Below are 20034 nucleotides of genomic sequence, written 5' to 3' on the forward strand. Positions count from 1 at the left end.
TGGGATAAAAGTACCCTTCAAAGGTCTGAAGGGCTGTTGTACAGAAGAGGGCAAAGAGTTGTTCCCTGCTGCCCCAGAGGGCATAAGTAAGCCTAAGTGGCTTAAGTTTCAGGTAGGTAGATTTTGGATGGGTATTGGGAGAAACCTAGTTCCATTGTCCAACTGTTGTTACCATCGAGATGTTTCCCCTAATGTTCACCTAGAATCTACTCCCCTCAAATTGAAGCCCACCAGGAGTGGGGAACCATTTCCAGCCAGAGAGCAAGATTTCCTTATGGACAACCTTCCAGGGCCACATGCTAGTGGGTGTGACCAGAGGCAAAAGTGGCTGGAGCAACAGCTTTGACTGTCCCAGATGGGAGGATGAGGTCTCGAGGAGCACATTGCTAAGAACATAAAAACTAACAACAAAAAATTCTATAAATATATTCAAAGCAGGAGACCATCTAGGGAGGCGATTGGACCCTTGGATGATAAGGGAGTCAAAGGTGTACTAAATAACGATAAGGAGATTGCAGAGAAGCTAAATGAATTTTTTGCATCTGTCTTCACAGTGGAAGATATAGGGCAGATCCCTGAACCTGAACTAACATTTGCAGAAAGGGATTCTGAGGAAATGAGACAAATAGTGGTAAAAAGAGAGGAAGTTCTAGGCTTAATAGACAATATAAAAACTGACAAATCACCAGGCCCGGATGGCATCCACCCGAGAGTTCTCAAAGAACTCAAAGGTGAAATTGCTGATCTGCTAACTAAAATATGTAACTTGTCCCTTGGGTCCTCCTCCGTGCCTGAGGACTGGAAAGTGGCAAATGTAACGCCAATCTTCAAAAAGGGATCCAGGGGGGATCCCGGAAATTACATGCCATTGGTCATGTTTTCTGAGGTTGATGGGAGTTGTGGTTCAGCAACATCTGGAGGGCCAAAGTTCCCCACATCTGCTATATATGATCTCTCATAGTTTAAGAACATCTCCCCCTGTCAATGCAATCACTGAGAAAGGGGACAGGTTTCATATTGCTAGTTCAGATATTGTTGGTTTCAGAAATATGTTAATTACACATCTGGAAAATTGTTGGATCTATGAAAACAGATGCTGTAGTGGTTGGATGGCATTGGGAGTGGACACATATACATGGTATTGATCAAATCTGTATTTATGATTCCTCAGATCTTTGAGAAATTGATTACTAAACTAACTGTGCCTGGCTAAAAATCAAAGCTCATTCTAGGATCCCTTGAAGAGGCTTTCAACTTGGGCTCAAAGAGAATGTTTTTTAAAAAATGTCCAAAGTTTCCAGAAAATGTTATACAGAAATAATAATAGGAAAACAAATCAACCTTACAGCACTTGCACTTCAAAAACCTTGACGCCTATGGCTGACTTTTTTGTTTTGTTTTCTGAATATAGATGAGATATAACAATCTGTGTACCAATGGCATTTTGAAGGGCTGCAAGCCAATGATCTTTTTGCTGATTAAATGTCTGACTTATACATAACTGGTTAATTAACTGATTACATTTGCATACATTTACATGTGGAAAATAAAAGGTGTGTTTGTGTGTGGGGGGACTATCCTGCATGAAAACGTCTTCTTTTCTCTTTACAGTATATAGGATCTTTAAAAAGCAGTGGGGCAGGGGGGGAACCACCAGAGCCTGTTAGGGGATAGTTATATTAGCTTTTTATCTTAAGAACTCAAGAAGAGCCCTGGTATCCAGAGCCAAATCCTGCCTCCAGCAATGGCAGTAGAAGACAGCCATTCTTCAACAGGGCAGTGAAACAAGAGGCACATCTTGGCCCAGGCCTAGCGGTGGTCAACCTGTGTCTGGGTTGTATCATTTCAGACTGCAGGTGGGGTTCATGTGATGGAATGTGCCTCCATGGAACAATAAGTGGACAAATCTTTTAATTAGTATTTAGCATTAGTTTTGACCTATAAAGCCCTATGTTTCGCAGAACCTCAATGCCTCAAGAAATGCCTCTCCTTATATGTAGCAAACCAGACCCTGCGCTTGGCATCAGAAGCCCTTCTTCATCTGCCCCCTCCGAAGGAGATGCAGGGAGTGGCGACATGAGAACGGGCCTTCTCAGTGGCGCCCCTCTGTTTGTGGAATGTTCTCCCCAGAGAGGTACTCCTGGCACCATCGTTATCCATCTTAAGACTCCAGGCAAAAACATGTCTCTTCTCCCGGGCATTTGCTTCTTAAGTTTGGAAGGCTTTTGGAGGGCCTCTGCTGTGTAGTCTTCCTAAGAAGTGTTGCTCCAACACCTATGTACTATTTTGTTTTCAACTTTTTATATTTTTTGTAATCTTTTGCTTTTTAATTTTAATTTTTTATGAACTGTTAAATGTGGCATAGTTGTTAGAGTGTTGGACTACAAGCTGGGAGACCAGGGTTCGAATCCCCACACAGCCATGAAGCTCACTGGGTGACCTTGAGCCAGTCACTGCCTCTCAGCCTCAGAGGGAGGCAATGGTAAACCACCCCTGAATAACGCTTACCATGAAAACCATATTCATAGGGTCTCCATAAGTCAGGATTGACTTGAAGGCAGTCCCTGAGTGCAAATATTTATGCAGAAAAGTGACTAACCGATTTTTTTTAAAAAAATAAAAAAATATTTCAGGGTAGGATAGAACTACAGCCTAACATGTTCTCAGGGTAAGTGCATTTATTTACACCTATTATTCTCCTATTGGTCTTTTTGTGTTCCTTTATGTCAGACTTTGATATCATGTGATTGACCGATGGATTGTCCTGCCCACTTGTTAAAGTTGGCCTACAGTAAGACCTTCTGTCCAGGGAACTGCCTTCTGTTATGTTGTAAAGTGCTCCGTGCATAGATTATTTATTTATGTTTTCTAAATTTCTTTTGTCTGAAAATATCCTTGGATTTTTAGAGCTCCAACTTATCTTGTCATCTTCATGAGTGGAACTGATACATTACAAACTCTCTATTCCAGCCCCTAAATTCTGAAATTCCTCCATGAACAATATTGGGGTTGAGTTGAAGTGCTCCTTATTGTGCCACTCACCTAAGAATCATAAAAATGGGGGGGGATTTTGCTGGGGGGATTTGGGGGGCAAACATACCCCTGGAAGAGTTTTAGCAGGCACCATCTGCCCCCCCCAGGGCCCTGGAACGATACATTCTAGGAGTACTCAGGGGAAAGGATGTGGCTCAGTGGCAGGGCTGGGAATGTTTCCAATCTGAGAGCCACTGACAGTCATTGCAGACAATACTGAGCTAAATGGATCGATAGTCTGGTTTAGCATAAAACAGCCTTCCTTACACATCTGCATCAGTAGAACACCTCACAACCAGACTCTAGGTGCAGTCGTACATATAACCTAGGAATGAGGGGGATTTTGTTTGATGCACATTTTTAAGTGAAGCAACCTAATTCACTTCTCTCAGATTAATACTTGGGTTGGAATGTCATTATACCTCAGATTTTGTACTTCTCTGAAATCTGTGGTGCAGTTCTTGGCTCAAAAAAGTACCACAATACATATTTTAGGTTGAAATGGGTTTAAAATATGTGCCTTTTTGTGAAATATGCATTTAAACATGAAATTAAATAAGGTTTTTGGAAAGCTTTTAGATTAAAAAATCACAGGTCAGTGGCGAAAGAAGATGGAACTGATGAATGAGTGCATGTGGAATTGATACGGGCAGCAATAGACTCGCTGTTGGCTTGTGCCCATTGGGACCGATAGGGTGGGAGGCAGGGGGACCCACAGCAGGTGGAGCCAGAGCCATTGGCAGGCAAAGCCCACTAATTTAAATTGTGTCCCAATTCTCCTCCCTGCTGAGCCATACAAGAGGCAATACTGAAACTAGGACTGTGCTTTGTATTCAGCCAAAGCCCGAATCGAACCAGGCCTCTTTGGAAGCATTTGGGCCTCGGCTGAGTCGGGTTGAGACAGCCCCGGATGGCTGTGGGTCGGGTACAGTGGCCCAGACTGATCCAGGGCTATTGCGGGGTGAGGTGTAGGGCAGGACTAAGAGGCAGGCAGGAGGCAGGAAAGAGAAGATCAGACAGGAAAGGGACCTCTTTGCGGGAAAAGGTTGGCGCCTGCCTTTCCCCCTATTCTCTCCTTCTTCCTGCCAGACCTCCTCAAGCCCCATGTGCCAAATCCCCTTCTGCATTCAGGGAAGCCTCTTCCAAAGCAGCAGCACTCCGCAGTAAGGAATCCTCTCACTTATCAGCGGATAAGCAGCAGGATTCATTCTGTGTGGTGCCAGTCATGGCTCGCTTGTGGGTGGGTTCCCTGCATGCAGAGAAGCTGATTGGGAAGGAGCAGTGACCGGCAACGCTCAGGATGCAGTTGTCATGCTTACCAGCAAAACAATTCCATCCTGCGCTGGTTGCTGGTTGCACCTGCTTAATCTCAATTGGGGGGAGGAGACACCCCACACCCCACAACAATATTTTGAATTTTAAAAACCCTCAGCTCTGACCCCAAATAACGTCAGGGATGGATCTGAGGCAGAGTGGATGGTCCCTTCTTTGGGACAGGGCGAATCGGGACCCACAGATCAGGGCTACAAGATGAATAGAGAGGGTTGTGCACTGCCCTAACTAAGACTAAGAAAGAGTAAGGTTGAAAAGCAGTGTCACCCCATGGATTAGTTGTAAGTAAAAAGGTAGGCAGGTGTGCTTTGGCTGAGAGCAGGCTGAGCTTGGTAGGACAGTACTCTGTTTACTCTAATGGATCAGCCACCACTGAATAGACTGAGTCTTCCATCCATTCCTGCACTGAGCAGAGGGTTGGACTTGATGGACTTCTAGGCCCCTTCCAACTATATAGACGGTTTTCTCTGTGTTTTTTCCTTGTTCATGGGCAAGAGGGAAAGAGGGAAACAGCAAACAGTTCTAGAATTATTTATTCATTTATTTATTTATTGCACTTGTATACCGCCCCATAGCCGAAGCTCTCTGGGCTGTTTACAGCAATCAAAAACATTAAAACAAATACACAATTTAAAACACAATTTTAAAATTCAAAACAATATAAAAACAATTTTAAAACACATGCTAAAATGCCTGGGAGAAGAGGAAAAGTTTAGGGCTGTATCTAATGCTAGTCCTACACAGAGTACACCCCTTGAAATGAATGTACATGAATAACTTTAAATGGGTCTACTCTGAGTAGGACTTAGTTGGCTGTAACCCTTTCTGAAATTCTCCAGATTACACTGGAATGCAGGAGGCATGGATTGCAGGACAGGGAAGGTCCAAATCATCATGTCAAAGGTGGTAGCATAAGAAGCTAACTAGATTTTACTCAGAAGAGACCCACTGAAATTAATATGCCAAAGTTAATCATGCCCCTCAGTGTTGATTGGTCTGTTCATGAGTATGACTAACATGGGATACAATCCAATATAAGAACTGACTAGGGATGGAAAGATCTGTCAATTTTGCTTCTCTCACTTTCTCATTTTTCCAAATTTAAATTCAGTTCTCCACATTTCTGCAGCAACTTGCAATTTTTTCAATAAAGTCATGAAAAGTAATGTGAATTTATCCTAGTAAACACATTTATAGGCAGTTTTGACTAATGTGCACATCTGTGCAAGCAACTTCTCCTAATATAAAGTATTTTTGAATGTGTTGATTAATATATTCATTTTATGCACACTTTCCCCTAATATATGTATTTTTGTAAACATTGGCTGGAAAACTGCATTGCAAAATTTGAATGAGTGTGAATTTCAAAGAATGGCTGTTTGGTTCTCATACCGTTTCGGAAAGTGTAAATCTGATAGGTTTGTCTTTAAGGGAAATGTGTATAAAGCCCCCCACCCCCATCTCTGGCATGCACCAACTTACATTTGGATTTTTCATGTTCCTGATCTCAAAGTCATTTTTTTTAACAAGTGGAAAATGTGGTTGAGTTTACAGTTACTGTTGTTTTCCCCTATACTGTTAATTTGCTATTAAATCTCTCCCTAATAGCTTAATGAATGCATTAAACCATGTGCAAATTAGGTTTTTTTTTAATGGATTGCTTAGTTGCAGATTGAAAGGGTATGATACATCATCATTGGCTCAGTGGGAACTAATGAGGCATTAGGCCATCTTCTGTCATGGAGGCCAAACTTATGAATGATCTCCTGGATTCCACATGCAAAGCTAGTATCAGGTCCCTCTGTCTCTTTCCACATATATCTCTCTCCCCCTCCCTTTGCCTGCTCCTTATCCTGGCATCACTGATGTGCGTGAAATAAAAATGTAGTTTCCACATCAGTTTTATAATGAAAAGTAGCCCATTGTGGATGACAAATGCTGTTTACATTTGCCAGAGAAGAGGGTGGAATGCAGAGAGAATATATTAGTGCAGAAAAGAGAGTGGCTTTTATATTTCTTAGTCTGGTAGGTTGGCCCCACGAAGACACATAACCCTCTTCTTTTCCTTTTCATCAAGCCTTTGCTCTCTACAGAGAGCTACAGAACAATAAGAAGCCACAGGCGGCCTGCTGCACATTAACTATTCTAAATGGAAGAAGTCTTTTCCCACTAGCCAAGACTCATACAAGCTCATGCTTCTAAGCATCTTTCCCAATGTGCTCCTTGGGGGCAGCTAGAGACTAGGGGCGGGTTTTGTGGTTGTTGATGGATTCATTTGTTTGCACAAGCTGCTAATGATAACTGCATACACTAAAGCTGGTGCTGTTATGGGGGAGGAATAATGTTCCCTGCAGATTTGTACCAGGTCAAGGAGATGCAAAACTGCTCGTTACTGGTCTGGAAATGGGTGTCAGAATTATCCATACGGCTGGCTTAGGAAGCAACATCTTCACTGTCCTTCCTTTCTTCCAAAGAAGCCCAGCGTGGCAAATACTTCTGTGATTTATTAAAAATCTGGGGAGGTGGTGGGCTCTCCAACACTGGAGGCATTCAAGAGGCGGCTGGACAGCCACCTCTCAGGTATGCTTTAATTTGGATTCCTGCATCGAGCAGAGGGTTGGACTCCGTGGCCTTTTGGGTTTTATTTGTTTGCCCTCCACATGTAGAAACATAAGAAGAGCCTGCTGGAGCAGGCCAGTGGCCCATCTACTCCATCATTCTGTTCACACTGTGGCCCACCAGATGCCCAAGGGAAGCCTGCAAGCTGGACCTGAGCACAAGAGCATTCTCCCCTCCTGCGGTTTCCAGCAAGTGGTATTCAAAAGCATATTGCCTCCAACTTTGGGCATCAGGATTAGTAGCCGCTGATAGCCTTATCCTCCATGAATTTGTATAGTCCTCTTTTAAAGCCATCCAAGCTGATGGCCATCACTGCCTCACAGGAGGTGAAGAAATACTTTCTTTTGTCTGTCCTGAATCTTCAGCATTCCACTTCATTGAATGTCTATGAGTTCTAGTGTTATGAGAGAGGGAGGGAAAAAAATCTCTATCCACTCTCTCCATGTCATGCATAATTTTACACACTTCTGTCATGTCTCCTCTTACTCGCCTTTTTTCTGAACTCTAAACAGAATTGTGTAGCCGATTCTGACATAGCCAATCACACTGTGCTATCCTCATATTTACAACAGGGTCCCTGGCTGGCTGTGATCAGAACAGCAGTGAAGCAGCAGCAGATCAGGGGGATGCTGGCACTTATTAGGCAAGAACTTTTCATGGTAGGTTCCCCCCCCCGAAAATACTTTTATGTATATATTTATTTATATATTTAAAAATTCTCTCCCATTTAGAGTGGCTCACAATAATTTGAATTCTGATTTTATATATATATATCACACAAACACTAAGTTCACCAGTAAAAAACAGATAAAATATGTGGAGTTAATATGCATATCAAAAGCAACAATGGGCAGAAATCACTTTTTTTAAAAAAAAATACAGAATGCTTATCAGACAAAAGGCTACTGGAATTTTTTTTTTAAAAAAACAGCCTGGGTGAGGGTGGTGCATCCCTGTTTCATGGGGAAACATAGTCTACAATACCGGTACAGTCATTGAAAAGGCCCTGCCTCTTGTAGTCATCACCTATGCCTCCATCCTAGGTGGGGCACAGTGAAGAATCTCTCCTCCTGATCTGAGGATGGTATCCAACTAAGTCCTACATGGATTAAACCCATTGAATTCAATGGTGTTAAGTTAGTGATCTCTATTAACTGCAATGGGTCTACTCTGAGCAGGACTAGCATTGGATTCAGCTTTTAAGGAGTAAGCAGGACAGTGTGGGAGGTGGAGCTCCCATATGTATCATGGACCTAAGTCATTTAGGGCTTTAAAGGTAATCCCCAGTGCTTTGAGCTGTGCTTGCAAACAAATTCATTCATTCTGTTTCCTGACTCCTAACTAAGCAGAGCAGAAGGAGCTGTGTCAGTTGATCCAGAGGAGATACAAGTGAGCCAGCTCTCAGACAGCGAGCAAACAGGAGTTTGGCAGAGGAGTTCAGCAGGGGAGGTGTCTATTTTTTTTTCTTGTGCATCTTGACACATACCCTTCTGCTTACCCTGAAGGAGGACAGGACTCAACACAGGCCATTCCAATACAAGTAGAAAGAAAGAAAGAAAAGGCAATAGAGACTGTGGATGGGAAGGACACTCCAGTGGTGGTGACCTGCAAGGGGTGTGCCACGTTTGTTTTCTTGCCTGAGAACAACATGGTGTACAAGTGCAACAAATGCAAGCTGGTGGCGCTGTTGGAAGAAAAAGTAAGGGGCCACACTGAAGAGTGTAAGAGAAGATGAAGAGCTCGAATAACAGCAGCAAAGAGAAGTACAGGAGGTGGAAGAACACCAGCATGTTGAAGCAGAAGAGGAGACTGTTGTGGAGAGGAACAACAAAATGGAGGAAACTCCGTGGGAAAGGGTGACAGTTAGGAGCAGAAGAGTTAGAAGACACCCTTCACCACTGGAACTATGGAACTGCTTTCAGGCACTTGAGGATGAGACTGGAAGACAGCCTGCAGGGGAAGAATTACAGGAGAGCCCATATGACAGGAGGTAAGAGGCTGAAGCTCAATCAAGCAGAGACAATGAAACCATGCCCCATGACAGGAAGGAGAGAAGAGTAGCAGTAATGGGAGACTCCCAACTGCGTGGGATTGAAGCTCAAGTATGCCAAGAAGATCCATGGACTCACCAGGTATACTGTCTCCCAGGAGGATGGATTAGAGATGTGACGGAAGGGTTGCCATAGCTCATAAAGCCCAGTGACAGTATCCCTTTCTTCTCATCCATGCGGGAATGTACGATACTGCCAAGGGGAGCTACAAAGAAGACATGTCAGACTTTGAAGTTCTGGGAAGGAAACTCAAGGATTTGAGGCCCAGATAGTTTTCTCATCCATCCTTCTGGTACTTAGAAGAGTACAAAGGGAAAGAAAAATACTCCAAGTGAATGACTGGCTACGAAGGTGGTGCCGACGTGAGAGATTTGGATTCTGGGACCACGAGCTACCCTTCCTGGAAGATGGACAGCTGGAAAGTGATGGGTTGCACCGCACAAGAAAAGGGAAGGATTTGTTTGGCCACAGCATGGAAAACCTCATTGGAAGAGCTTTAAACTGAATCCTAAGGGGGAAGGAGACCTAAAGTTGGTGGTAAGGACTAACAAAGGCTTCTGCGCAGAAAGAGGAACTGAGGGAACAGCTCTAACAGGGCCCAGTAATAGTCTTCATGAAAATGTAGGAAGGAAGCCAGGCTATAAATCACATGATCTTCGATGTCTGTATAGTAATGCCCAAAGTATGGGAAATAAACAGGACGAACTTGAACTCTTAATATGGGAGAGTGAATACAACTTGATAGGTATAACTGAAACTTGGTGGGATGACTCTCATGAGTGGAATACTGCAACTGAAGGATATAACTTGTTCAAAAAGAACAGAAGGAATAGAAAGGGATGTGGAGTTGTGCTATATGTTAAAAATGTATATCCCTGCACAGAAATACAGGGGGATGAGCTTAGTAGCTCCACTGAGAGTATCTGGATTAAAATAAATGGGACAAGGAATAAAAGGAACATGGTGGTTGGATTCTAATACCGACCACCCATTCAAGGAGAAAAATGAGGATAAAATTTGTGCAAAGCAAATTGCCACTGTTTAGAGGAGGCATGATGTAGTAGTACATCTACTACACCTGGGCTCCTACTGGGAAGAAGGGCGGGATATAAATCAAATAATAAATGTAATGGGGGATTTCAATTACCCCAATATCTGTTGGGAGACAAATTCTGCCAAACACGGCCCCTCCAAGAAATTCCTGATGTGTTGAAAATACCTTTCTCCTACAGAAAGTGAAGGAAGCAACTAGAGGATCAGCTATCCTTGACTTGATTCTAACCAATAGAGATGACTTGGTGGATTAAGGGGAACTTTGGGGGAATGTGACCACGCTATACTTGGGTTCTTGATTTTAAAGGAAGCAAAAGCTGAGAGTAGCCATTTGCATACTCTGGACTTCAGGAAAGCTGATTTTAATATACTCAGAACAATAGTAAATAAAGGTTCTGTGGCAAGTGACCCTAATGAGAAAAGGAATCCAAGATGGGTGGGGGTTTCTAAAAGAGGAAATTCTAAAGGTACTATGGCAAACAATTCCATCAAGGAAAAAGGGAAGAGAGCAGAAGAAGCCAATGTGGCTTCACAAAAAGCTTAGAGATGACCTGAAAACAAAAAAGGACACATCCAGGAAGTGGAAAGAAGGCCAGACCACAAAGGAAGAGTACAGACAGGTAGCACGGAATTGCAGGGATGGAGTCAGGAAGGCTAAAGCTGAGAATGAACTGAGGTTAGTGAGAGTTGCCAAAAGCAACAAAAAAGCTTACTTCAGGTATATCCATAGTAAAAGACAGAGAAAAGAAATGATGGTACAGCTACTCATTGAAGATGGCAAAATGATAACAGATGACAAAGAAAGGGCAGAAGTGCTCAATTCCTACTTTGGCTCAGTCTTCTCCCAAAAGAGGGTCTAGGACCCTCCTGGGAAACATGAAGTTGAAAGGGCAGGACTGCAGCTTAAAATTGATAGACAAATGGTCAAGGAATACGTAATCACTTTGAATGAGTTCAGATCTGCTGGGCCTGACGAACTGCATCCTAGAGTATTGAAGGAACTGGCTGACAAACACTCAGAACCACTGTCTGTTATCTTTGCAAAATTGTGGAGGATGGGTGAACTGCTGAATAAATGGAGGAGGGTTAATGTTGTCCCTATCTTCAAAAAGGGCAAAAAGGAGGAACCTGGGAACTACAGACCAGTCAGCATGACATCAATTCCTGGGGAAATTCCAGAGCAGATTATGAAGTGGTCAGTCAGTAACCACCTTCAAACCAAGGCAGCGATCACTAGAAGCCAACATGGATTTATCAACAACAAATCCTGCCAAACTAATCTTATCTCATTTTTTGATCGGGTAACCTCCCTGGTAAATGGAATAACTACCAGGTGGATCCATAGTTAGCGACAGAATCGTACTCAAAGAGTGCTTATGAATGGTTCCTTCTCAAACCGGGGGGATGTACCAAGCAGGGTACTGTAGGCCTTGGTCCTGGTCCTAGTGCTGTTCAACATTTTTAGTAATGACTTGGATGAGGAGATGCAGGGAATGCTTATCAAATTTGCAGATGATACAAAATTGAGATGGATAGCTAATACCCTGGAAGACAGAAACAAAATTTAAAGGGATCTTGATAGGCTGGAGCATTGGGCTGAAAACAACAGGATGAAATTTAACAGGGATAAGTGCAAAGTTCTACCTCTAGGAAAAAGAAATCAAATGCACAGTTATAAGATGGGTATCTTAAGATACTTGGGTAAGCAATACTACATGTGAGAAGGATCTTGGGATTGTTGTTGATCACAAGCTGAATATAAGCCAACAGTGTGATGTGTTTGCAAAAAAGGCAAATACTATTTTAGGTTACATTAACAGAAATATAGTTTCTAAATCGTGTGAAGTATTAGTTCCCCTCTATTCAGCAATGGTTAGACCTCGTCTTGAGTACTGCATCCAGTTCTGGACACTGGACTTTAAGAAGGATGCAGACAAAGTTTCAGAGGGGGCAACCAGGTTGATCAGGGAATTGGGAATAAAGGCCTATGAGGAGAGATAGGAAGAACTGGACATGTTTTGCCTTGAGAAGAGAAGACTGAGGGTAGATATGATAGCACTCTTCAAGTACTTGAAAGGTTGTCACACAGAGGAGGGCCAGGATCTCTTCTTAATCACCCAGAGTGCAGGATATGAAATAATGGGTTCAAGTTGCAGGAAGCCAGTTTTCAACTGAACATCAGGAAAAACTTCCTAACCATTAGAGTGGTATGACAATGGAACCAATTACTTAAGGAGGTGGTGGGCTCTCCAACACTGGAGGCATTTAAGAAGCTGCTGGACAGGCACCTGTTGCGTATGCTTTAATTTGGATTCCTACATTGAGCATGGGGTTGGACTCTGTGGTCTTATAGGCCGCTTCTAACTCTATGATTCTAAGTCTAATAGAAAGATAGAGCTTCTACACTTGCATTCTTCCTGATGGGCTAGATTTTGATCTGTAGGGATTTATAATGTGTGGGGACCTTCAAAGAACCCCCTCTCTCAAGTTTAATGTGATTGAGCTCAGCAAACACCTCTGCTCATCATTCTGACTGTGCAACTCTGTCTTCTCCAACCTGGTATCCTCTGGATGTTTCAGACTACAACTACTATCAGCCTGAGCCAGCATGTACTGTCTACTACATCATGGCCATGCTGGATGGGGCTGATTGGAGTTGTGGTTCAAAACATACAGAGGTCACCAGGTTGCAGAAGGCTAGTGTAACTCATATCTAAGGGAAGCATTTGGCTTACTGGACAGCCAGACCTTAGAGGCATCTGGCTGTCTCTCCCTGCTCCTCATGGGTAAAGAAGCTGTGGCCTTCCAGATGTTGTTGGACTTTAACTCCCATCAGCCCCACCCAGTATGGTTGATTATCAGAGGTGAAGGGAGTTGTAGTCCAGCAACCTCTGGAGAGCCACATCTTAGTCCCCCTTGACCTGGTGACCAATCAGGGGTCAATCAGGACCAATCAGACCAAATATCCGGGGTGACCAATGCTGTGCTCTCCAGATGTTGTTGGACTGCAACTCCCATCACCCTTGATCATTGGTCATACTAGCTGGGGCTGATGGGAGCTGGTGTTTGACAACATCTGGAGGACATCACATTTGCTATCTCTGATACATATATTGACACAAACATTCTATTTTCGCTCACCTTCAGAAAAGCCTTTTGCATTTTTATTTCAAAGACAATTAGAATCTATTGTATCCCAAAATGTTTTTTTCCCCATTAGTTTTCAAAGTGAAAGTGTGTGTGTTTGTGTGTGGTGTTTAGAGACGGGTGAGAATTTCAATTCGGTTTGCATCTCAAGCCAAATGTTTCAAATTTGCACTTTCTGAAACAATATGAGAGCTGAGACACAGCTGTCCTCCAAAATTCACACTCATTCAAATTTTATGATGCAGTATACCAAACAAACAATGTTTCCAAAAATACATACATTAGGGGAAAGGGTGCATAAAAATAAATATACGAATTAAAATAGTATGCATAAATGCATTGTATGATGAGAAACGGCTTGCAAAAAAGTATACATGAGTCAAAACTCCCTACAAAACATGTGTTAATTAGGAAAAATTCACACTAAGATGCTAGAAAATTTTCATGAGGATTTTTTTTTAAAAAAAAATTGCTAATTGCCGCAGAACTGTGGAGAACTAAATTTAAGGAACCGAGAGAACAGAAATGGACAGATCTCTAGTGGTGTTATCATTTGATTGAATGTGGGCACGTAAAGAGCTCCTAGCAACAATTGCATGGAATGAATGCTATATATATATAATTATTATTCATCTGTCATCATTGCTGTGCGTTTTCAGCAGGGAAAGCTTGTTTGGAAATGCTTCCCCCCCCCAACTACCACCACCTTCCCTGACACATTAGCAGAAGCTTTACTAAAGCTTGTAATCCCTTTAGACAACAGTAGAAAGAACATCAGCGCCTGCCAAGTCTTAAGCTTGGAACTGAATCCCCCAATGACAGGCTCCAACCTCTGTTAGGGAATGGGGCGGGGGGGGGCTATAGCGATGCGTGCATCAATCTTATGCAATGAGAAGGTGTAACCCAACGTTTACATCTGTTTCCCCCCCTCATTCAAACCGCGTTTGTATTTGTTATCCTAAAAAGAACAGTAAGCTATGATGCATTTCTTTATTGAACTGCGGCAGCTTATCTAAAAAAAGAAAAAAATCTATATAGCTATAAGAAGATAAGAGACCCCCGCCCCCAAAAAACCCCACCACAATGCTTCTCCTCTCTCTGTCTGCCTTTGGAAGTTGTAGTGGGTATAATATCCCTAAGGCCGGGTAATCTGCTCGCTTTTCCAATCTTTCTGGAAGCACACAGATCTGCTTAGCATTAATATTTCTCATGCTACAGCGAGCGAACGTCCAGAGGGCAGCTGACTCAGTCTGTCGTTCTTTTCTTTCTTTTCCCCTCCAGTTTCTTTTCTCCTTCTTGTGAATTGCTGAGAACATTCACACAAGATGCACAACAGAAAAAAAGAGGAAGGAGAGATGACAAAGTGTCCTGTGGCACTATAAAGACTAATACCCCCACCTGGCATCCTTGGGCAGCTGACAGGGCCTCAGCAGCCTTGCAGACATGTGCCCTGTGCTCCCCCTTTCCTCCCCCCCCCAAGCAGCATCAAGAGGTGGGATCTAGCCATTCTTTACATTTTCCACATGGACGCCGACTTAGCATTGTTCTGGGCATGTATAAGGCAGTGGGATACAGCTACCAACCAGGGCTGTCTGACAGAAGAAGCGGCTCACCTGGTAATACCCTCTGAACCAGAAGCCAGCTTTCATGGGCCAGAAGCGCTTTGTCCAAAGTTACCTTCAGGAGAGAGGCAGGTGCATTTTTACCATATTCACATCCCTACACTCCCTAAGACAGAGGTGAGGAAGCTGAGGCCCACTGGCCAAACGTGGCCCTCCAGGCTTCCCTATCTGGCCCTTAGAACTCTTCCCAGGCTACACCCACCACTGGCCCTGATTTGCACCCTGAATGTTTTCGCATGGCTGGGATGTTCCCTGAGTAGGGATGAGGGAAGAAATGTGATTCAGTTAACATTTATAGCTGAATTGATTAAATTCACACTTTCCGAAACAACATGAGAACCGAAACACAGCCATCCGTCGAAATTCACACTTAGCCGAATGTTGTGATGCAGTATTCCAACTATGCAAAGTTTGCAAAAATTCATATATTGGGGGGCAAGTGTGTATAAAATGTATATTTTGGTGAAAATAACATACGAAAATGCGTTTTAGTAGGAGAAATTGCTTGCTAATGTCATGTACATTAGTCAAAACTGCATACAAAAAATGTTTTAGCAGAAGAAATTTGCGCTAAAATGTTGGAGAGTTTTCATGACGATTTTATTAAAAAATCAAAAATTGCTGCAGAAATATGGGGAACCAAATTTAAGATTGGAAAAATGAGAAGCCGAGAGGACCAACGCTGACAGATCATTCCTTCCCTAATCATGTGGGGAAAGATCTTTCAATCCCTAGTCTGAAGTTACCTTTAGGAGAGAGGCAGGTGTATTTTTACCATATCCACAACCCTACTGTCTCTAAGGCAGAGGTGGGGTAGCTGAGGCCCAGTGGCCAAACGCTGCCCGCCAGCCCTCCCTCTCTGGCCCTTAGATCTTTCCCCAGGCTACACTCATCACTGGCTCTGCTTTGCACTCTGGATGTTTTTGCATGTCTGTGATTTGTCCTTAAACACGGATAACGCCTCTTGCTTATCTGGATGAAGTATAGAGAGAGGTGTGTAAGTGCATGTAGAAACTAACCTACAGTTAGATTTCAACTGGACATCAGGAAAAACTTCCTAACTGTTAGAGCCATACAACAATGGAACCAATGACCTAGTGAAGTGGTGGGCTCTCCGACACTGGAGGCATTCAAGAGGCAGCTGGACAGCCATCTATCGGGAATGCTTTGATTTGGATTCTGGCATTGCGCAGGGGGTTGGACTTGATGGCCTTATACGCCCCTTCCAGCTCTACTATTCTATGATTCTAGTACAAAGGTAACATTTACATGAATTTCTCTGCCCACTTCTACCTCTGGCTCCACCACTGGCAAGTGGTCCTTGGGAGGTTTCCCAGAGGGGAACGCTGTGGTCGGGATAAAATATTTTCCCCACACCTGCCATGAGTTTTGCTTAGGGATGGAAGGTTCTGTCAATTTCAGTTCTCCCAATTTTTCCATTCTTAAATTCAGTTCTCCCCATTTCTGCAGCAATTTGTGAATTTTGTTTTTTGAAAAATAATGAAAATTCTTCAACATTTCAGTGTGAATTTCTCCTAAAACATTGTTGTATGCAGCTTGACTAATGCACAGGTTTTTGCAAGCATTTTCTCCTAATACAATGCATTTTTATATGTTACTTTCACAAATATATTAATGATTAAGCATGCTTTCCCCTAAGCCATGCCCTTTTGTGAACATTGCTTGGAGAACGGAGTCACAAAATTTGGATAAGTGCAAATTTGGAAAGATGGCTGTGTTTCAGTTCCATATTGTTTTGGAAAATACAGATTAGATATATTCAGCTTTAAATGCAAACTGAATCAAATTTCTCCCCCACCCCATCTTCATCTGCCCCCCATACCTGTACCTGTACCAGCCAAACCAGTAAAACAGCCAGCTTTAAATTTGGAAAGTTGAAAAGAGAGGTTTAGACGCTAAGCCTGCCACGCACTACTCAGGCGAAGCTGTCACTACCAGACAGCATTAATTTAATTCCACTCAGTTATGCTTTTAGATTTGATTTGGGGCGGGGGGAGTCGTAATATGCTACTGAGAAGTGTGGCGAGGCATTCATAAGCAGCCAGAAAAAGGTTTCCTGCTTTGACAAAGCTCTGGAGTCGAAGAGAGTGAATTTGCGCAAGTATAAAGTCTTGTGTGCATTAATGCAGAAGTCCCTGGATTAGGGCAAGGAAGTTTTGGAATTGATAACTGAAAGCCGCTACATTTAATGTTCTGGTTAAAACAAGCAGGACTGATTTGCCTCGTTGTCTCAAATAACCATGGAAACTCTCCACAGAGAGTGTCTTGGATATCCGTACTTTTAGGAGCTGCAAACTCGTTATGTTTTGCAAAGCAGTTCCAGGCCATCTTTGGAGAAGCACATTAAGTCATTGAGGCCCTTGAACTACAGCCTCACAGCCTTTGCTAAGGAGACTGAAGTGGAATTCTGTGCACAGGTAGTGACAGCTTGCAGTTGATTCATGACCCTTTCCTCACCTCCTCTACATGGCTGATGTCCATATTTCACATTGATGAAACACTGCAAAAAAAGTAATCTTGTTGTAAGTGTACACAGTGTTGTAGCCAGTATGATAGACAGAGTTTCTTTCCCCCCTCTCTCACTCACACAATACTGGAACGATGGGTTATTTAATGACACTGAATGTTGGAAGACTCAGGACAGAAAAAAATAGTTCTTCACACAGTACATTGTTAACCTATGGAATTTGCTCCCCGAAGATGTGATGATAAGTCACCAACTTGGAGAGCTTTAGAAGAGAATTAGACAAATTCTTGGAGGATGAGACTATCAATTGCTACTAACCATGATAGCTATGTTCTATCTTCACTGTTAGAGTCGGTATAGCTCTGAAGTGGCCAGAGTGCTGTTGCGCTCAGGTCCCGCTTATGGACTTCCCATTGGGGCATTTGGTTGGCCACTCTGAGGACAGGATGCTGGACTAGCTGGGCATTTGGCCTGATTCAGCAGCAGGTTCTTCTTATGTTTTGATGCCCAGCACAGTCTGCAGAATAAGGAAGTCAATTTCCCTGAGTTCTGGGGTTCTTTTCCCTTTGTACTTGTCCAGCTATTGATGACCCAATAATCCTCCAGGAATGTCTCATTTACCTGAGATGGCCTTTGATGGTGGTATCTCACAATGTTCATTTGTCATATGTATATTCTTGCTCTACCTCCAAGGAGGTCAAGGCAGCACATGTGGGGGTGATCCATTTTATTGTCACAACAACCCTATGATGTAGCCTATGCATCTCTGTTGTCAGTAGAGATGGAAAGATCTGCCAGTCAGTTCTTTCTGTTTCTCTATTTTCCCCCCAGTCTTAAATTCAGTTCTTCACATTTCTGTAGCAATCGGCTGGTTTCTTTCTTTAAAAAATTATTCGTGAAAATTCTCCAGCATTTGAAATCCTCCTAATAAAGAGATTCTGTTATTATTATTACTATTATTTACCTGCACTTCAACCTGAGGCCCCAGGGCAGGTTACAATACAAAATGTATCCTTAAAAACAATGTAAAACACAATCATAAACATCACTAAAGTAGGGTGGGCCTTAAAATTATACATTTTGGATGTCAAAGGCCAGAGTAAAGAGGTGTGTCTTCACCAGTTGACTGGCCCTACACCTTTAGGTGCTGGCACTCCTCTGGGCTTGGTGGCAGCTCAACTTTCCACTCTTCTGAGGAGGATTCCTCCAGCAGGTGCATGACAGTTGTGATATCTTAAGAAATCTCCATATCAGTGCACTCTGGAGCATTTCAGTCCACTATCTTGATCCAAAATGACATCCAATTGTGGCCAAACATAGCATAAAACCTGCTGCTTAATCTGAGGAACCACCGTGACAAATGTGGTGGTGGTATCTTAAGAGGTGTCCAATACAGTGCAGTTTGGGAAAGTTCGGTCCATCATCTTGTTTCAAAATGGCTTTTGATGGTGTGTAAGCATAGACCAAAACTTGCTCATCAATCTCGAGAGCCATTTCGTGATATCTTAAGAGCTGTCCAAATGCATAGAGGACAGACAAACAACTTTCCAAAATATAGAAGAGAAGAGAATATAGAAGATTTGAGGCATGCTTCTCAGACTACATTGTAGAAAGTCCTGCCAACAGCCAGTCTCCTTGATGGAGATGAGAGGACAGGTAGTGCAACTCAGAGCTCATCCAGTGTCACAGAACCATCCTGATAATATGCGTAAGATGGCTTTCAACTCAGCTGTCACCTGAATAGAGCTCAGGAGGAGGACAAAACCTTCTCAGTCTTCGTGGGCTTCCTCCTTCCTTCAACTTTTCAAAGCACACTTAACACTCACACTGATTATCTTACATCTTTCAGAGTCTGGGGGCACACCAATACATCACAGCGAGCACTATTCAATTACATGGTGCTGGAACCGGCACCTGCCAAATGGGAATATCTTCTTGGACTTGTACAGGTGTTTGATCACCAATTACCAGGATGATTTATGATCTAACAAAAGGGACATTCTCCTCCTCCTCTCTGTCTCTCTGTGTGTCAAAACAGTGTTTGTATAAAAAAAGTAAGATCATGTTGCCTACCCTTCATTCACACAATTAATAGCACCCTTTGTCAAACCAGTTTTTCCTAGACCACTGATGGGTAACCTGTGGCCTCCCAGATGCTTTGTATTACCTCTCCCATTGGCCCCTGCCAGCATGGCCAATGGTTAGGGATGATGGGGGCTGGAGTCCAACATCATCTGGAGGCCACAATGGTGGTTGCCCCTGGCCTATCACTACATTCTGGTTCTGAAGAAGAGATCTCATTCCTTGAACTTTTCTTTCAACTTTCCCTTCTCTGTGTTTTTTTTAAATTTGTAACCCTGATGGCAGACTCCCACCCACTTCTCATGAGCCACTCTGAAAGACACATGCATGCAGCTATACATTTAAAGCAGATTTAAAGCACATGACTCCCCCCAAAGAATGCTGGGAACTGTAGTCTACCCCTCACAGACTTTAGAGAAAAAGCAAGTAGGAGGTGACATGATAGAAGGGTACAAAATTATGCATGGCATAGAGAAATTGGATATATTTTATTTTATTTATTTATTTTATTTAATTTATATACCGCCCTAAGCCAAAAAGGCTCTCTGGGCGGTGTACATCAGAAATAAAACAAGCACAATATATAAATACAATAGATATAACAGAA

Source organism: Rhineura floridana, chromosome 20 (genome assembly GCF_030035675.1).
Source record: "Rhineura floridana isolate rRhiFlo1 chromosome 20, rRhiFlo1.hap2, whole genome shotgun sequence".
Lineage (NCBI taxonomy): Eukaryota > Metazoa > Chordata > Lepidosauria > Squamata > Rhineuridae > Rhineura > Rhineura floridana.